The 13,632-nt window shown below is 44.6% G+C and overlaps 1 pseudogene; it reads right to left on the bottom strand.

Moving 5' to 3' along the window:
• Positions 1 to 522: 522 nt before the first annotated feature.
• Positions 523 to 4,090, bottom strand: LOC136476329 (G-type lectin S-receptor-like serine/threonine-protein kinase SD2-5; annotated as a pseudogene).
• Between the last annotated feature and the right edge of the window lie 9,542 nt (positions 4,091 to 13,632).

The raw sequence follows: 13,632 nt of genomic DNA, 5'->3' as shown, positions 1-13,632 counted from the left end.
GTTCTGTGGTTTTCTAACTGAATTGTGCTGTTCTTTTCTTGTAGGCTACAATGATTCCATGAGCAATTGAGATGGTTGTCCTAGATATCTAAATCCAGTGCGACGATAGTGCTGCCACTTGAAGTGCATACCAGCAGTAATCCTAATCCATGCTTCACAGAGGTGATTGAGAAAAATTCCACTATCCGTGCTCGGCCAACATATAGACAACTCAAGAAGGATCTAGTCGAGCACATATGGTAGCACTATGACCACAATGGAAATTGAACCAAAATGATGTAATTGTATTATATTTTGTTTGAGTTATGGGAAAAAAACTATTATATTATATTATATAATATATAAATATATTAATATATCATTTATATTGATGATTCTAAAAAATATTGTACTTATGTTCATCTTATTTATGCTTGATTTGTTTTGTATCAAGAAGCAACACAATGGTATTACATGAATCCATATTTATGCTTGTTCATAGCTATATGCAAGCATTAAACAATTTACAGAGTTAGATAGACAACTCATTATACAAGTTGTTTGTTCTCTATGTATAAAATGGAAAGAACTTTGGGTTGTACATGTCCTAACAAGAACAACCACTTTATCACCTAGGCCCTGATAAATGTGACTCAGAGGGCACATAGGAAGACCTTGATTCGGCTACCCCGATGTTGCTTGATGCAAAATTTGGAACAAAAGTGCAGTAAGGTGTGGCATCTAAGCTCTTCACACCTTCCAACACCTTGGCGACTGTTGACATCAAGGGCCTTGCGCTGCTATCAACCTGCAAGCACCACATTGCAAGCTTCATTGTTTGCATGACCTCCTCCATGTGGGATTTCATATCATTGCTGCTACTGTCCACCAAATCAGACAGCTGACCCGACCAAGCCTTCTCTTGAAGCAGGCTTATCAAGTGGATGCTCCCCTCAGGCTGCGATTCATCCAAATTCTCTCGGCCGCAAATGATTTCGATCATCACAATCCCAAAGCTGTAGATGTCAGCCTTCTCAGTGATTTTTGAGCCCAGCCATTCTGGTGCTAGATAACCACGCGTTCCTCGCATTCGAGTCATCACTTTGCTCTGGTCCCTGTTTATCATCTTCGAAAGTCCGAAATCTGAGAGCTTTGTATTGAATTCATCATCCAGGAGAAAGTTTTGTGGCTTGATGTCTAAATGTGCAATCTTTTCCTTGCATTCTTCATGGAGGAAAGCCAACCCCCTAGCAACAGCAATGATGATGTTACGTCTAGTTCTCCAAGAAAGAGTGAAAATTGGGCTTGTGTGAAAAAATCCATTTATCCAGTGAGCCGTTTGACAAGTACCCATAGACAAGGAGTTTATGTGATTTCTCAGCACAAAATCCTACTAACCTAACAAGGTTACGGTGATGCATTCTACCAATCGTCTTGACGTCTGCCAAGAACTCTTCTGTTCCTTGCTCGACACCCTCCAAGCGCTTGACAGCAATGGTTTCCTTGCCTATCCTGCCTTTAAAGACCGACCCAAAACCACCATGTCCCAACTTCATGGAAAACTTGCTGGTAGCTACCTTCAACTCATCGAAGGAGAAACACTTTGGTGTCCCAAGTATGACATCAAAGAGAAGTCCCTCATCTTTCTTGCGCCTTTTCCATATGACAGCACAAACAAGTATTATCATTAGAGAAAAACCTGCGGCTGTGCAGCTGGCAACAATAATCACCATCCTTTTCTCTTGGGGGCTATCTTGTATCTTTACAAATGCTGAAAACTGATTTGATGAATCATCTGCAAACAAAATTAGCATCTGCTCTGATAACAACAGGCAGTGACCAACATCTGTACCCGAATCATTCTGAAAAATCACTACCTGGCAAGAGCAGTTCATTAGACAAGACTGCTTGCAATCATATTCTGAATAGCCTGAAGCAGCCAGTTTTGAAAAGGAACTGTGACTGAAGTAAGAAATGTTGTTCAGTGGTATGAGCTTGTGGTCATGAGCATGTTCACAGGAGATGCCTGATAAGGGTACGCATCCAGAACCTGGAAGCCGTTCATTTTGGAACCTGAAAGTGCTGAAACTAGGACACGAACATTGCCCACTGTTGCAAACGCCATAATCACCACAGGCCAGCGGGTAATCACAGAAGGCAACCACTGTGCATAATACATCTAACAACATCCGCGGTGAGTTTTGTTCCTGCATCTCATAAAGCCTCAAGTGCCCGTCAGACTCTAACCTCATGAATTGCAAAGAACTTCCTGACGGTAGTGAGATCTTATCTGGGAACCCAAGGCTGCCATTGGCAAACGCGTAACAAGCTGATGATGTAGTAGGAGTCGATGTTGCCGTTGGCTGGAACAGCTGTGTGTAAGCTGCTGGCTCGAAATAGTGCCGCAGCCCATTCAACTCTGCCGACAGATAGAACCTGGAAGACAACCATTTTGGGTTTGAGAGCTTCGCACTAAGCTTCGTTCCACTGCAAAGTGACTGCCCCATGACCAAAGTATCCATTGGGTGGTCGAAAGACTGCCAGACTAAGGAACTATTCTGATAAAAAAGCACAAGGTTTCCTGAAAGATCGAGCCTCATGCCTGCAACTGACCTGTTGTTGGTGGCTGTGGACCATATCAATGTGCCACCGTCTTGGAGCAGCAAATCCCCTTCCCCAGTGAAAGTCAAGATGGCGCCCGGGCTTACAGGATTGTCCGGGTTGGCAGACCAGACGATGGGACCTTGAGGCCCCGAGAGCGCTATGATGAGAATGAATGAATGGCTATCCATGGTATAGAAGCCAAAGTAAGTTCCATACGAGAATCCACTATTGTGAAGAACGGGAAGAAAAGTAGTGTCCCCTTGACCTATGGATGTGTTACTACTACTTTCAACTCTTTGCATAGTGGAAATGATCCAAAAATTTGGGTTAAACTTTGGGGGAGGAACTACAGGTACAGATGATGGCTGGGCAATGATGGAGCGGGGAGAACAAAAGCCAAGGAAGAAAAGAAGGGACATGGACTTGTTGAAACATTGCATGGTTATTGTTTTTGTGCTTAAGATAATCATCAATGACCTTTGCATGCAGTCAGCTCCGCTGAACAGATCCTAGATAGCACATCTGATTTATCTGGAGAGAATCACAGCCCACAGAATCCACCTTGCTTGCAAAATCTTCACTGTATACAAAGTTGAACGGCAGAAGAGACGTCACTTAGTAGGAGCAAAAGCATAGGGGATGCAGAGAGAGAGAGAGAAAAAAAGAGAGAGAAGCCGTTAAACAGCATAGATAGAAGGATAAAGGATGTACCTTGTCAAAGACTAAACTTTATTTCTCTCCTTTCGGGAGTCCTGAAAGAAAGATTGACATGAGAATAGATGAGAACAATAATACAGTGGTTGTCTGGTACTCTGGTGATATGTGAAACCCCATCTGTCTCTCACGCTTTAAAGAGCATCAAACTCAAGCTAGAAAAATGCAGACATGAGTCTTCTCCACGCGCACGGAAGTCTACATGCAGGACAGGAAAGAAAGGAAAATAAACAGAATAATCCCTTTGATCTACAGTCCAATATGTCGGCTCTTCAGACTTGAACGACGACTCTCCAATCTGTGAGCAGGACTAGTTGTTGCTACAACTGTCCTGTCCTGTACCTTTCTAGCATCAATCAAGGATGAGTGGGTCACTATGCCAACAGATTTGAGTAGTCACAATCAGAATATCGTAACGCAGCCGGAGTCCGTTGTTTGTTGAAGCCAAATGTTGACTGAATGCTTCAAACACCCTGACAGTGACAGTACACTGCTACTTTGCTCTAAAGAAAATTGCATCTTTCTGGTAAGAATTAAGATAGTAGCAGTAGTAGTATGTGGAATAACACTAGAATTGTAGAAGAAGCAGTCGACGCAAGTATATAGTAGTACTCACTTTATCTGGTCTGGTTTTCACCGCTAATTAATGGGATCACCTGATCGGAAGGGCCGGCAGCAGCAGGAGGGAAGAAGTAGAGGGGCGAATGGAGCAGCGTCCCTGATCCCAGTCAGATAGACAGACGATGCGATGCGATGCGAGCAGAGGAAGGGGAAAGGGAACGGCGGTCCAGCACTCCAGCTCCAGCGCGCTCCGCCGGCCGTCGAGGTGGTGGACGATTGATTAGGCAAAGGCGGGCCGCGGGCGTCGGCGGCTCGGCGCTACAGAGGTGGCTCCCAACTAAATGCACGATCCTCTCAACATCATTTTACTCCTTAATCCTTATACTCACTACAAAGAACAACCAGCTTTTTTTCTATTCTGAATTCGTGACGTCACATTGCGAGTCAAATCGCTAGCAACCAGAACTACAAGCATCGGCAGGAGTAGGGATGCTGCTTGGGCCGGATTGACCCCCTGACACAAAAGCCAAAATCTAATCGATTACTCAAACGTGATGTTATTTTTTTTTATCGGGTGTAACTTGGACGCAAACCACTCATACACGCGTACGTATTCGTACACACGTAAAAAAAGAGAATAAGAGGCTCTCTAGCCTTCAGTGCGCGGAAAACGCACAGTACTATCAAACGCACGACCCTTCTTTTTCTAGAAAAAAATCAGAAAATAGGTACGACACCATGTCTAAACTCTGGTGAGTAGCGTCCTACTGGAGCACAGGTTCATTCGCCTCAAACGGGATGTTATAACTGTACAATATCTGTCAACCCATAAACCAGTCTCCCAAAGCCTTACCTCAGCCCTTCAACCCATTCCAAAGACCCTTCGTCCTAGTGAAAAGAATTTTTGTCACTCGGTCAAGTTCTTTCCACAGGGGCGCCAAAAACGGGTGTGGCCAGTGGTCTGAATACTACTCGGAATCCGGACTTCACGCACGAAATGCCGTTGTGTACGATAGTCGCAGGGCGCGCACTGGCATGGAGATGAAAACTCTCTTCTTTTTGCCTATGGTCCCCACCTTAAAAACCTAACTGACCTTGTTTTGTGTCAACCGTTTATGCTAAGCTTGGGATGAGCTTTGTTCTAAGTTGGAGAGAACTTGTCATGACCCGACGGACGTCCAAATCCAAATCTTTAAAAAAAACTTGGAAGCCCTGATTCATGTCCATCACCTCCCTATCCCTTAAGTGAACCTTGTCAATTGCCCACAAATTCTTCGTATTGCAATGTTTGTGTTGATCATGCCTAAGGCATCTCTCCCCTTGCTCTCCTTCTACAATGGTCACGCTCGTCAACCAAGTAGAAATCACCCAACCCTAATCTCAATGGTGAAATTCCCTGAAAACTAGTCAACAAATCTTATGAAAATCTCCGGTAACTCCCAGTCAACTCAAGTCAACTTAATCGATTCGTTCAGATCAAGATTCAAAACATCATCCGGAAGGCACTCTCCAAGCTCAAGTGGTGTTTATCAACCTCTATGATTGATGGTCACTTCCCAATCTGAATTCTTCGTCTTAACCAAGAAATTCAGGTTCTTGATGTTCTCTGGGACCATTTTGAAACGCCCTCGAACTGTTCTCAAATTCCTGTCATACTCTAATTGACCAGTCAAGATAGCAGAGTTAGCAAGGTTCTACCAGACCATCCATCAAAACACTAAATCAGCCAGAATGCAGACTGATGAGTGATGAGTTGTCCATACCTCCCTCTCCTTGGCCCTACATGTCAGCTCCAAATAGACATCTCTAAGACACCAGAACCAACCCCTCACACCCACCCACTCTCCCACTCTCATCTCTCCATCTCTCTAGAAGGAAGAACAAAGAACAAGAAAGAGAAAAGCATGTTGGCAACACATTAGCGTCCACTGGGATCTTGCTGCGAGTTTATTCCAAATGATAGTTCAAGCCAAGCAACATTTCTCGAGTCCCTTCTTTATGGAATTCTTCATCGTTGATGCCCGAAAAATTCTTTTGATTCATAGAGACACCACTTCGATGAGGAAGCTAGGCTTCAGGCTTATATATTTAGCGACTACAAAAACCAGTTTTCCTCTCCATGCTAAGCCTCTTTGCTTAAGCTCCTGCTCTTTCTCTTGCTTGGTTGTTGTGCAGTTTTTTTTTCTCCTCCCTCTTCCGTTCGTTGTACAGTTGCTTGTTTAGTGGTTTTTTCTTAATAAAATAGTATATTAGGGGCTTCTCTGGTTGTATTTATGGTTAAAAAATCCTTCTAAATTATAAGGTCTTGTTTGGTTGAGTCGTGGCTTTTGCAGAAGTTGCTGTGAACTATGGCTTTTGTAAAAGTTACTATGAAAAAGTTGAAAGTCCGTTTGGTGGAAGCCGTAGCTTTTGAAAACATTCTCTCATTTACGAATAGACCTCACACGTCATAGATAGAAAGCCTGCATCTTCTTCTTCCTCTAGCCACGCTCACCCGCCAGGGGCGATTATTTTGGAATTCTAAAAAATGATTATTTTTTTAAAAAAAAATAAATTTTCTAAGTTCACTAATTCATTACAGGTATGAGATATGTATTTTGGTATTTCTATTGTATTTCTTGTTTTATTTTTCTACTGGAAAACGGCCAAAGAACATCATGCGTTCTCCAAGGAACAGAGCAAGCTAGCAAGGCATGACGGCCGTACTGGGGGCGGCGGCCGCGATGCTTCTGCGAGTCTCGCCGACCGCGGGCCACGAGAAGCAGGACGCCGGGCAGCTGGACTGGGGGCGGCCGGCCCGGGGACAGGCAGGTTGCGGCCAGCCGAGCCGGACTGGGGACAACCGGCCTGGGGGCCTCGCGTTGCGGCCAGCATGGGAGCACTCGTCGAGGCCGTAGGTGAGGACGACGACGGGGCCGGTGCCGCACAGGCCATGGCGGCGCCGTAGGTGCCGCGCAGGCCGTGGAGTGCCTCGTCGCCGGATCTGGGAGCAGTTGGACCGAAGGCGCAGGTCGCCGGGGGCCGCGCTCGCCCGCCGCCGGTGGAGGGCACCACCGCGAGGTCGGGCGGGGCTGCGGCCGGCCTCAGGCGGAGCCAGTGGGGTGGCGGCCGTCCGGAGCTCTGGCCGGAGGACCCTATCCGCGCCGTCGCGGCCCTCACGGACGCGGAAGAAGTCGGGTGGATGGTGAATAGAAAGACAACGAACCGTTATTTTCTCTTCCTAACGAGTGGCAGTGGTTAATTTTTTCAAAGTTCTTCACCTCAAAAGCTAGTGAAAACAGGGGAGAGATGCTTTTACACCTATACTACTCCCTCCGTTTTTTAATATAAGTCATATAGATTTCTAAAGAAAATTTTAAAATATAGGTACGTATCAGCTCCCACACCGATTAGTTTGAAAACATTCCCACCGTACATAGCACATGCCCCGAACCAATCCCTTAGATTTAGGAAGCAATCTGATTGGGAGAGAGAAGATGGCCTGATTTTCCTTTTTTCCTCGATCTCACGTCCTTTCCCAAGACATGCGTTAATATTGATGCTTATATGGTTTATATTAAGGAACGGAGGGAGTACGATAAAAACTGATTTTAAGCAAAAGCACATCTGGCTTTCAGATACTTTGGTTGAACTTTTAGTTTTTGGAGGGAAAAAAAACACGGCCAAAAGTTCAACCAAACAGGTCTAAGTTGTTCTAGCTTTTCTACGTCATGTTTAGATATGTAGTTTTTTCTGTAGAAAGACTTATAATTTAGAATAAAGAGATGGTACATTTAAACTCATTTATCAGTGATTTAGCTACTACCGTGCAAATTCCTGAAAATAACACAAATAACGTCGTCTTGCGTATATAGCAAATGTACCTAATAAAATTGCATTAATGAATCCTACATCTCAAAATCCTTTTTGCCTAGAATAGAATCTGCACAACACCCTGGCGGCAGGCACAAAAATTTGGTAGTTCACTAGTGATTAGCGAAGCTACACATAAAATATCAGAAATAAGATCATCAACAAGAATGCTTAGAAGGTTTCTTTACTTGGAATGCTCATTAGCAGATAATTGATGGGCCAAGAGCTTTCTGTGACGTCTCCGTGCTATAGAACAACCTCTTTATTGGTGTTAAACTGGTATCGGTATCTTTCAGCCCTGTTCGACGATCGTGGATTATTACTGCTGGTTGGTTTGGTATGAGAGAAAAATATTGTTCTGATTTATAATCCACGATCGTTTACGGCCAGACGAACAGGCTGATTACTCTCACCTCACCTATGCATAGCCTATCTAGTGCATTTTTTTAGGTTGCAATAATCCCACGAAACATGGATCCATTGGACGCAGAAGCATATGCAATATTGGGGTGTCCCCAATAGCTAGTTATTTGGCCAGCTATTCTGACATAGACAAGGAAAAAATATGAGAGAGTAGTCACTAGCGACGAGCAAATAGCTGATCTATTTCACATAGTTCAAGAATCTGAGAGAGAATATGTGGGTCCAATAATACATAGAAAAATAAGGGGCATGTTCGCTTGAACTTATCAGCCAGCTTATTAGCTAGAATCTACAGTGTTTTTCTCTCACAATAAAATAGCTTCAGCCGGCTTTAATATCAACCGAACAGGCTAAGAATATATAAAATAGTCTTTTCTTTTGTCTCTCACCTCCATTTAAGTTAGCTATGAAGCTAGCACCTTTACGGACTCCCTCATTGGGAGCTAGGTCAGCTATCGTGCTACAGTACTAGACTTACAAATGATAAACTTCCTCACTAACAATGAGGTGGTAGGACAACAGCTCGACAAAAGGTCTCTGTGCCATAACGCAAGACATTGGTCCCTGCGACTAGCCCTCGCTGAATTTGCAGAAATAACTTAAGAGATGCAACACTTGGAGCCTGTTTAGTTTCCTTTCATTTTCTAAAATTTTTCAAGATTCTCCGTCACGTCGAATCTTTGGACGCATGCATGAAACATTAAATATAAATAAAAAATAAAACTAATTACACAGTTTAGACGAAATTCACGAGACGAATCTTTTAAGCCTAATTAGACTATGATTGGATACTAATTGCCAAATAAGAACGAAAGTGCTACAATACCATTTCGCCAAAAATTTCGCCAACTAAACACTACCTTGGTCGTTAAGATCAAGATCAAGAGAGACCATCGCTGATAGCCTCGCTAAGCATGTTATACAAGCAACCATTCTAATATCTTAGCATTTATTACTCTTGCCAGACCCTAGGGCATTCTCCTCTATGTAAAAACTTAAAAATATACGGGAATGCTTTGCCCCCAAATGAATATCCGTTACTTGAAAAGGAAAAAAAGAAAGAAACGACAGAAACCCTCACTCCTCCCTAGTGAAAAGCATGCCAGAACTCCTATCAAAAAAGAAAGGGTTAATTGAATCGATGCCATTATAATTCTCGCGATTCTGAGAAATACCATTACTATTAGTTTTATTATAAACGTGTCATTACAATTTCACTAGAGTCTGAAAATGTCATTATGTACACTTGTCGCGACCTGTGGGTCATATGCAGGTATACAACTAGTACTTACATTCGTATGGACCCTTTTGCCCCCAGCTTCTCTATACATGTGCCCGTTTGGCTGGATCGAGTCAATCTATCCATTCCCCACCGCCTCCTCTCTCTCTCTCTCAAACCCTAGCTCGTCGGCCGCGGAGGCGACTACGACCGGCAGTGGCGGTGACTACTGCTCGCGACGGCAGCGACCGTGACTACCGCTGGCGCCGGTGTCGACCGCGACTACTGTTGCTCCTTCCCCGCCCTATCTACTGAGCGGAGTTGGCATCCACAGCTGCCAGTTCAAGTGCTAGGCAGGTTGGTGGTCTCCCACGGATCGATGACCCCAAATGCAAGATCCAGGTCATTAGGCGTAAGAGCAAGGCTGGCAATATGTATTACACTTGCCCCAACAATTTTCCGGTAATTTGTCTAGCTTTTCCTTTGATGTCGGGTTCCATGTTCGTCTAGCTGCAAATAGTGTTAAGTGGGTTGGGGCATTGATTGTCAATTGCAGAACGATGACACTTGTGGGAACTACTAGTTTGAGGATCAATACCTGGCCTATCTGCGCGCCAATCATCCAGACAAGCTCAGGGATGTGGAAGTGATAGGGCCCTTTTGTTGCTCCTACGGTTCAAGGCATAGAACAGAAGAGTGACAAAAAAAATTGGGATGATGAACTTGAAGGTTCAGATCAGTGACTCGAAGGTTGACATTTTACAATTGAAGCAGGAGATGAAAGAATTGAAGAATGGAGGATTGAACAAGGCTTTTAGCTTAGGCAATGCATTAGTTGCTGCGGTGATGCTAAATCTGTTTGTAAGCCTCTTAGTTGTTGTAGTTTGAAAATAAAGTAGTATGCACCTTGGTTCTAGTAGTTTGGAGTTCAGTGATCTTAGCCGGTAGGTTGTCAAGTGCTACTACTAATTTATATTTATTTTCTATCTATGCAATTGTGTATCTATGATCAAGGAATGCATATTTCTGTAGGTTTTGTGAATATGTGAATTTGTGATGAATCTGTCGATGTCTACAACACAACTTTTTTTTCTTATAATTGTGATCAATCTATGAATTTGTGATGAATAAATAGATGTTTCTGTTCGGAGCAGCAACTGTCCATGCACGCCATGAATAAATGAGGCCATGATTTACATGCTTATATCACACAAGGTGGTTCAGATTCATTATAAAACATCCTGTCATAACCAGAACACACAAATAGATTTAGATCCTAGCATTCATCAAGTTTAGGCCATTACTAAACAAAAATAGGGGGTGGCCATAATAAACATTCAGTGCTGACCATAACAGACATCGAGTTCAGGCCCTAACATCCATCAAGTTCAGGCCATACCATACATCAAGTTCAAGGCCTACAATACATAACGTTCAGGCCACAAAAGAAACTAATTTCATACTTGTGATCACAACATATCACATGGTGTTTAAGAAGTCCTTCAGGCTTCTCACAACACTAGCTGCTGGAGCAGCAACTTTCTTTTTGCTGTTTCTTTTTCTTAGGTGTCTTCTTCTTCTTAGGTGCACCCTTCTTAGGTGTTGTCTTCTTCTTCACTTGTGAAGGTCCAGCACGGTCATCATCTTTCAGCTATATAAATGAATAAGTTGCAAACAGGAAGAAAATGACCACACCAACCTGTATTGTTTTCTTATAAAAAATCCTAGATGCATGAATTCTCCATGGGCACCCTTCAGCAACACAATGTGTAATGAATCTTGACTTGTCAGTTTGCAACTTAACTAACTCGAAACCTTTCTTAACAGTGTAATGTCTAATAGCTTTCCTGAATGTTACTATGTTAGAAAACAATTTCCCCTTGACAATCTTTGGATTTTTAGGATCGTGGAGGACAGTTATTTCTTGGGGATCTACATCATCAATTTCTACCTCAAGAGGAGTACCTCCATCAGCAACAATAGGATCAGCATTATCAACAGATGCTTGGGCACTGTCAGTTTGGCTAGGTGTACAGGTGGTACTGAAATGTAGATGTGCTCATCATCAACCTCAACATACTGCTCTTCATTGTCAAAGATGTCTGGCTCCCTATCAGGCTCTACGTTCGACTCATCAGCAGTACAAGGATTGGCATCAGTAGAAGCTTGGGCATTTGGAATGACAGCAGAAAAAGCATTTGCATTTGGACTGGCAATAGTTAAAGCATTTGCATTTGGTATGGCAGCAGTTAAAGCATTTGCATTTGGAATGGCAGTAGTAGAAACATTTGCATTTTGAATGACAGTAGTAGAAGCATTTGCATCAGGATTGAAATCAGTAGGATTGACTGCTCCATCATCAAGTGGAATAACACATAAAGGCTCTAACAACTCATACTCAAGTGCATAAGAAATAACATTATCAAAGACTTCTACCAACGCACGGAAACACATTTCAGACTTATACATGTCAAACAAATCTATCATATGAATCTCACTGTCTAATCTGACATCTTCTTGCACATTTTTATCAAAGAACCACAAAGATGCAGACCGGTTAGAGGCCCATTTAACTTCATTCCGCAAGCTTTCCCTCAACAAGTCTAAAGAAAACGACCCTATCTCGACATCCCACTTAATCACAGAACCTTTGGTATAAACTTTCCTACCCAACGCATCTGTTGTATTGAAACCTTCAACTTTAATCTCTAGCAAGAAGAGGTCGGTCCTAGCAGGAAGTAAGTAGATCAAGTCAACGAGTCCTACAACAAATTGCAGTAACAACTATCCTATTCGTCGATGGAAAGTCATGTCAGATCGAAATGATTTCAGATGCGTATCTTGGTATGTTGTCATCCATTGCCGCAGCACGGTTACCATACGCCTCGTCCTCCATGGAGGACACGACCGCTATAGTACTCAAGCTTGCACCATGATCTTTAATCGACTAGCATCGATAGTAGTTGCCGCCGCCACAAAAGTAGTAGTCGTCGCCGTCGCCGGTCGTAGTCGCTGCCACCACCCACGAGCTAGGGTTCAAGCGAGAGAGAGGAGGCGGTGGGGAATGGATGGATTGACTCGATCCAGTCAAACGGGCGCATGTATGGAGAAGCTAGGGCAAAAGGGTTCATACGAATGTACGTACTAGCTGTATACATCTGCATGTGGGCCACAAGTTGCGGTAAGTGTACATAATGGCATTTTTTAGACTCCAGTGGAATTCTAATGATATGCTTACAATAAGACTAATGCCCCATTTGGATGTCTACATTGAGACCATGGTATTGGAATTGGAAATGGCAGTCCCCAATTTCACCTGTTTGGATGTCCATGGTATTGGTCTGGAAACTGGGCTCGATTCCGCGAGGTATTCCCTTCATCTAGCATGACCCCGAAGCAATACCGAGCCAAGACCCTCCGTATTGGAGGGAATCGCATCCCCTTCTCCGCTCATCGTCTCTAGACTCTAGACTTCACTCCGCTCGTCGTCTTGAGCTCCGACGTCGGCCCCTCCGTCCCCTCGCAGCCAGCCCCTCTGTCCCCTTGTCGGAGCTCCTCCACCCCTTGCGCTACCCGATGAAGAGTGGTGAAGGCAGAGATGGGGAAGATGAGCCGTGGCTGCTCGAGCCCGACGCGAGATGAGGATAGGCGGGGTGGGGCGGGCGCCATCGCAGCGGCCAGAGGCGGTCGCTCAGGCGGCTCCTGTGCTCCCTGGCCGGGTGAGTGCGCGCCTGCGGGGGCGGATCTAGTGGGGAGCTCGACCGCCGGTGTAGGTGGAGTGAAAGGGCAGGGCGGATTGGGGCTCATCGCGAGATTGGGGAAGCGCTGCCTGGCCGGGCCGGGGTCAAGCTCCTCCATGCCCGAGTTGGGGTCGAGCTCAAGCTCCCCAATGGCCGGGGCCAGAGTCGACCTCTTCCATGGTCGTGCCGGGGTCGAGCTCCTCCATGGCCGAGCCGGGGTCAAGCTTGAGCTCCCCCATGGCCAGGGCCGGGTCCGCCTCCGCCTCTGCTCTCGAGGCCGAGGCCACCTCCGCCTGTGTGCCTAGCTCGTCGTGCGAGCGGTGCCGCGGTGGGGATTGCCTGATTGGGGAAGAAGACATAGAATTCCTCGATTATGTACATGCAAACAGGAATTGGCATATGATGCGTCACTTGATTCCGGATAGAAAATTCATCTACATCCAAATAGGAGATTTGGTATTTAGTCCATTTCCAATGCTGAGTCTGATTTAGTATCAGTAACGATTCAATTCAGTGTCTTCAGTATCTACGTCCAAACAT

This window comes from Miscanthus floridulus, chromosome 8, assembly GCF_019320115.1.
Source record: "Miscanthus floridulus cultivar M001 chromosome 8, ASM1932011v1, whole genome shotgun sequence".
NCBI lineage: Eukaryota > Viridiplantae > Streptophyta > Magnoliopsida > Poales > Poaceae > Miscanthus > Miscanthus floridulus.
Note: the sequence above shows the minus strand (reverse complement) of the source record. Positions and strands in the feature narration are given on the sequence as shown.